This window comes from Geotrypetes seraphini, chromosome 6 (assembly GCF_902459505.1).
Source record: "Geotrypetes seraphini chromosome 6, aGeoSer1.1, whole genome shotgun sequence".
NCBI lineage: Eukaryota > Metazoa > Chordata > Amphibia > Gymnophiona > Dermophiidae > Geotrypetes > Geotrypetes seraphini.
The window spans coordinates 85,905,510-85,912,978 of NC_047089.1; positions in this window are offsets into that span (position 1 = coordinate 85,905,510).

The following is a 7,469-nucleotide window of genomic DNA, read 5'->3' on the forward strand; positions in this document are numbered from 1 at the left end:
AGCATATTAGCGAAACAGGGAGCCCTGTTGGATTATGTGGAAGAATGTTCAGCTTGTATGACTTTCAGCTTTTTCTCCACAGAGCAGTTTTTCCTGCTTTCTAAACCCCAGGACTACATTCTAACAACAATATTCAGATAAGTGACTTCTATTGAAAATCATTGAAAATATTATAAATTATACTGATAAGTGAAAGAGACTGTTTTTGAAAATAGAAGAAAAAAGAAAGAAAAAATAGAATTTCACAGTTTTGGAGTTTTTGACCAAGGATGTGTCTGCTGGTATCAAATTCTGTTTGAAACTAGCTTGTCTATGTGGGTAGCTTATAGAGCCCCTATTGGACACTGAGGTCTTTTCTCCTTTTTGGATGTGATGTGATTGATAGTCCTGAGCTTTTGAGGGTGTAGTTATTTTGTGATTTGTTTGGACATCCTTTTCTTGAGTTTTTGGATTTTACTGAAATTAGTTTGACATTACTGCTCTAAATGTATGAATCTGTGAATCACTGTTCCACAAATCCTTTTTACTCTTCTACCTCTGGAATCCTACATGCTCTTGGATTAGGCATTAGTTAGAAAGCTTTCTTCTTATCTCATTCCAAAATTCCACACTACTTCACTTAATAGAGTCCTGCACTCACCACAGGACACTAAGAAAATAGGCAGGCTTCCTGTCTTTCCAGCTCCAAAGATCCACAGGAACAAAAGACCAACTTCTCCTTTCCTGCACCCTGAAAGGCACAGGGGACAGGAGAGACTGCATTTCTCTTCAAATCAAAGCTCTGTTCAGACAGACAGAAGACATACCTTTAACTTCTCTCACTCCAAGCTAGGTTCCAAGAATAATGACTCAGCTCTTTATTGACCAGTTCCTGGGTCTATATCATTTTGCTTACTCCTGGAGGAAACACAAAATTATTCTATCCACTGTGCTCACAACTATCCATATGCTCTCTACTGGGTGGAGCATAGACTTAATAAAGGGTCCAAAGCCCTTTATTTATAAAAAATAATAATACTTAAGAATATACAACCTTTCTGTGGTTTACATACCCCACAAAGAAATAGAAAGAATGTGGAATACCTAGCTTACCATTTATATATAACGTACCAGTGAAGCTTAATTACAATATGTGACTAGATTATTATTACCAGATGATGTAGGAATTATTTTTCTGGGCAAGGATATCCTAAGACAAGAAACTAAACATTCAGCTGTATGGATCAAACTCTGCTGCTATAATGCAGACTACCATTAATTAAAAATTAGAAGATGAATATTCCCCTGTCATTTGATGACTGGTTTTAGACTGCATAATTTATAATGGAAATGGAAAAGCCTAGGGCTTATAAAAAGGATAAAAACAAATAGGACAGATGTTTTAGAAACTTTTATTGTACATTATTTGGTACATAGAGTCATGAAGACCAGATGTTAGAAATGTTGCATAGAAAGAAAAAAGAGTGTTGACTTGAATACCTAGCAATGGAAAGAATCAAGAGACAAGGCTCAAACATTGGCATGCTATCTTTCTGTGTGCATTATATGGGGGAACAGGGGACTAAAGGCTGGTAGTTTCCGCCTTTCCTTTTACTCGTTTTTCTAAGTGGGAATTAACTATTCATAGATTTTACATTATCTTAATTTCCTAGTAGCTCAGTTGGTTCTGGAAATAACTGGAATCTACAGCATTGGAATTGGAAAAAGTGATGTTTCCAGCATTCACAAGTGGCTATCTCTGGGCCAGAGGATGACACCAGAAGAGTTTATAAGAAGAATATTTTGAGAGGAGACTTTAGGGAAGGTAAAACAGCCATGTGATGAGCTTCAGGAACAGGTTTTGAAACCGTTTCACCAAAAGGGGTAGATGTTTCACAACAGAGTACAGGAGTGGTTTGCCATTGCCTTCTCTTACACAGTGTGTGGCTCAACTATGTTGCTGTTGCCCAAGGAAGGGCCTATAGCACCTGGTATTCCCAGGTGGTCTCTCATCCACATACTAGCCAGGCCTGATGTTACTTAGCTGCCAATAGTAAGAGTGGGCCTTCTCAGGGCAGTCAGGCTGTAGGCATCTTGGGTTTTAAATCAGCTCAAATGCACACATAGGCCCTCTTTTATTAAGCTGTGGTAGAGGTGTCTACCACAGCCTGAGTTGCTAAATGCTCCGATTCTGCTCCCATATATATGTGTCAGAGCAGCGTCGGAGCATTTAGTGCGCTGGGCCGTGGTAAGAACCACCCCCACATTTCTTCAAGACAGTCTGGCTCAGTCCTGTTGATTTCTTTGGATTTGTCATCTGTGTTTGATCTTGTAGATCACAATCTCTTATTAGACAGCTTTTCTGAGATTGATATCAATGGAGTCACCTTACAGTGATGTCAAAACCTTCATAATCGACAGCCATACCTGTGGAGTTTCTCAAGGATCCATTTTAGCTCTAACTTTAATATATTTCTTTTTCCCCTAGTGGCCTTCATGGACTCCTTTAGGCTTACATCTTTGATTTATGCCGAAGACGTACAGCTTCTTTGCTCTTTCAATCCAGCTAACACCCTCTGCCATTCGGAATGTGAACAAGAAAGTAGGTACAGTTGCAATGTGGTTACAGGCACCCAAACTGAAGCTTAATCCTGATGAATCTAAGGCATTATTATTAGCAGGGAGAACAGACCTGAGATGGCTCTACCCATTTGTACATTGATGATACTCTTATTTAGTTAGAGGTACTTTTACTAAGGTGTGCTAGCCGTTTTAGCTCATGATAAATATTAGCACGCACGAAACGCTATTGTGCCCATTATATTCTATGGATGCATTAGCGTTTAGTGTGCACTAATATTTAGCATGGGCTAAAATGGCTAACGCGCCTTAGTAAAAGAGGGGGATAATGCATTCTCTGAAGATTCTCAATGTTATCATCGATGATCAATAGATTTTTCAACCGCATTTATCAACTGTGTTGTAATAATATTTCTTCAAACTCTACAGTGGGTCTTTTTTTTAAAATATTAAACCTCTTTGTAAACTCTTACATTCTCTGGTGATGAACTATCTTAATTATTGCAATGTACTTTTCCACAGCATTTGCCAAATAGGCTCCAGGAGATTACAATTTATTTACAACACTGACATCAAATTAATTTATGGTCCCGACTCCCAAGCATAATGATCATGTAATTCCATTCATGAAATCAGAGCACTGTCTTCCTATCTCGGCACAGCATTCAACATTCAGCTCTTCCTTCGTTCGTGTCTCACGTCCTTGCTCCTTAAAGCCCAGGTCAAGCTTTATGATCAACTCAGTAACGTCTGCTAGTGATTCCGTCTTTTTGACAGATTAGATCTTTAACTATTCTATCTTCTTTGTTCTCTGTCGAAGGGTCCAGTCTCTGGAATAAACTTCCTCTACGAATTGAAAATTCTTATCAAAATTTAAGGAGGGCTTGAAAACATTTCTTTACAGGTAGATTTTTGGTACTTGAAATTTTATTGCCGGGTCAATCAGATGAGCAACAGCACAGGGGGTCAGGTGTGCAGAAACTCAGAGCAATCACTTAGGGCTCCTTTTACTAAGCTGTGCTAGCGGTTTTAGCACCTGCTACAATGCCACGCGCGCTAGACACTGAGCAGGCGTTAGTTTTTCCACATAGCGCAGGGGTTAGGGCTCACTAATCTGCAGCGCGCACTGAAAAACGCTACCGCAGCTTCGTAAAAGGAGCCCTTACTTTTTCTTTTTTATCATTGGCATTCCTTTCACCTATATAGAATTTGAATAGTAAACCACATAGATGTCCTTACTAGTGGGAGGGAAAGTGATAGGAATAGTACTTCGGAGGGAACTCAAATATAAACTGAGACCCCTCTAAAACAATCCAGATAATTGGAGTTCAGATAATCGGCGTTCCACTGTCCTGCCTTTCCTGCACCCAAATGCCAAGAGTTGGGTGCCAGCATTTATATCAGGGCTCTAAGGAGCTGATTCTATAAAATCTACCTAAAGTTGGGGGTCAATAATGGTGCCTAACTTTCAGCACAGAAAACCCTGGCATAAATTGGGGGATACCTAAATGTTAGAACACTGATCACCATACAAGCACACCTAGGCCACGCCAAGTGTGATTCTGTAACGGGAGCCTAAGCTTTATAGAATCAGTGCCCATGGGAGGTATTTCAATGGGAGGTATTTCAAATGAAATGGACTTGATAAACTTAAAAACATGATCAATTTGGGTATGCAAATTTATATAAATCACTTAGCCTTTTTTCAGTGGAAAATTAAGTTAAGGTTGTTGAAGTCTGTTGCCATGAAATATTAAGCTAAATTAGTCTCTCAAATTGTGTGCCACGGCACAGTGGTGTGCCCCAAAGAGACTCCGAGTGTGCCACAAGAGATTCTAGAATATGACTTTATTTTTTAAAATTCCATTCTTAAGTATACACTAGAATAGATGACATGTATGTCATGTACTCAAGATCAATGTTATGAGCGTCTGTGTGCGTAAGGATACAACCAATAGCATAGTAAGGGGGGGGGGGTAAGAAGGCAATCCGCCCCAGGCGCCATCTTGCTTGGGACGCTGGCACCCCAGCTCTTCTCTGCCCCCCCCCTCCTTCCCACTCCTGCCCCTGCTGTGCGCTTGCCCCTTCCTTTCCCCCATACATTTTAAACTTTAGCATGACCTTGCCTTTTTAACTTGCTGCCCGCATTAGCTTGGGTGCTCTCTCATCACTTCTGAGACCTGTGCCTAGGGAGTGATGTTGAAGAGAGCGCCAAAACCGATGTGGGCAATAAGTTGGTAGTGAAAGGTCACTTTGGGCAGAAAAAAACTTAGAGACTTGAAGAAAGCACAGATGGTTTATTCAGCATATGCAGACCCCTGAGCTCCAAGCTGGCTCAGAAGTGCCGAAACCAGGAAGTTACAGAGATATTTATTCATTTTTCTGGCTATACAACTGAATTCTAGAAAAAGCTTTTCACGTGTTACTTTTCTTAACACTCATTGGTTCTAAGCTCACACTAGCAGGTCACTAGCAGGCCACTTATCTAACTCTGCAGTCTTTCTGTTACATGTCCAGTAGGGCGTAATACAATATTGTGTATGCTGAGATAAGCATAAGAAGCTAAAATGCCCAAGCTAACACCCAGTGCAGGCAGGCTAGAATATCAGATAAGTTAGGATTGCAGCTAAACATAATTCAGAATTTTATTAAAGAGAAAACTCAGTTCAACACTTGGTAAACCAGTCCCAGATTCCTTCAGTCCCCCCTTTCAGGCTAGTCGAATGAAGGAGGAAGGAGACGAGCCTGATAAGTTCAAGAAGGAGGAAGGTCAGGATCAGTTGTAGGGACTGGTAGATACTTGGGAAGCGCAAGGGCCATAGCAGCAGTGGAACGGTCAACAGCAGAGTCAACAGTTCAGTGGAGCAGCTTTATGGCTATGGGAACCACACAGGGCAGGCAGCAAAGAAGCAGAGAAGACAGGGCGGCAACCAGCAAGATGGTCTTCATTGCTGAACCAGAGGGTAACCAGGAGCCGAAGGTACCAGAGAGCCAGTCTGCAGTGAGGCAATGCCAGGTTTGGACAGGAACATGAGCCAACTTGGTGATGCAGTCTACAACTTTCTCAATCACTTTACCATAGTCATCAAGTTCAAGGCAGCAGTTGGAGAGGTTGAATTTGCAACAGGTACCACCTTCTGCCGCCAGCAAGTAGTCTAAAGCTAGGCAGTTCTGATAGATAGTAGTGCGCATTTTAGCATTCGCTCTGCCAATGGTACTCAAAGCTCGGGTAGTCTCAGTTATCAGTTCGAATACAGCTTGTAGACGAATAATGCAGTTCAGCATGTAGATTGGGGTCCGATAGCCATAGTAGCCATCTTCGGCCCAAGTAGCAGGTTCATAAGCAGCAATGATCCATTCTGCAGGCCAATCATCACCCTATTCACCTATTTTAAGGGAATTAGTGGAAGTAGACCGCTTTTGGCGACCCCTGGTGTTGAATACAGGGGTTCCCAGGTGTTCACCATCGGCCAGCGGTAACAGGAAGAAGCGGGGACGGATCATGACAAGTACACATGTACCAGTCCAATTTGCTGGCAACCAGGAGTATGCAAATAAGCTGCAGAGCCAGTATCGACCATCAAGAGCTGGCCATCATTCATAAGAAGTTTCATTGAGCAGTGTCTGAAGGGCACTGAAGACAGTGGGAAGCAACAATGGAGGTTCTCAAGGCCCATCGTGAAGTTCTTGGATCTGACGTAAAAGTGAGGGTCTGTGAAGTCAGGTTTAACATGTCCAGCTGCTTTGCCTCCCATGGCCACTGTTCTCCCATACCAGTCCCTCCACATACAAAACAATTGCTAACATTAAGAGTCTGGCCTATAATTTCAGCAAACTGTATAAACAGATTTCTAGTGATTACAGGAATATCAGTATCTACTTTCATAATTTCATAAAACTGGAGAAACACCACAGAGTGATGGACAGGAGCACGTGAGCGGGATATAATATGGACATATACAACAGTACCTGGGTCTAGTCCTTTACCATCAATATACAATGCCATGCAGCCTCTGGCCTTCTGGACTTGGCCATTGGCATTCCAGTTATGTGGGTCAGTGAAAACCATGGGATTGCAGTGGCTTACAGTACACATTGTCCGGGGTTAGGGCCTACTGCAAGAGTGGCAGAGGGAGTATTGGGGATATTTGTGTGGGTTATTGTAGGTGACACACGAGACACATTCCCACTCAGGACAGGCTCTACCATTACTGAAGGTTTCCTCATAGGGGCATTTCTTAAAGGCATCAGGTTATATAGACATATATACTTAGCGCATTTGATATAATAACACTGTCAATCTAGGGAGCCACATAAAACTGTATTAGGGGTAGTACCATGACCTTGAAAAACATCAAATAACACATATGTATCAAAATACAAACACCGGGCAAGTGGGGTCTACAATAAGAGTCTGGTTGATAAATGGACCCTCAACTTTATCAATGCAGATTTCCGCCCATTTTTAAACTTCATCACCAGTAGGTTGGAAACAGATAATATCCTCTGATGTTTGACACTTTCTGTACTTAACTCCATCATGCAAACAAACATCAGGCAAAGGGGCTAGGAGCACTTGTTAAGTACAATAGGACAGAAATACAGAAGAAAGAAGCATAAGGCAGTGAGGGCAACACAAATATCAGATATATATAAGACAAAAGGCGCCTACAATGCTAACATAAGAAGCTCATTTTTCTTTCAGGTACAACTTATAAAACTTCAAACAGTTATACTTAAGACACTTGCTAAAGGAAGTGGTGAACCACAGGCAGTCAATTAAACTCAAACGCTTATAAAGAATTATATTCAGAACACCTGCTAAGTACAGTGGTAAATATTCAGAACATTTGAGGTCTTAGAAAGCTTCAGCTGAAGATCCATGTTGTAGTGGAACCAAGTTTCGTGTC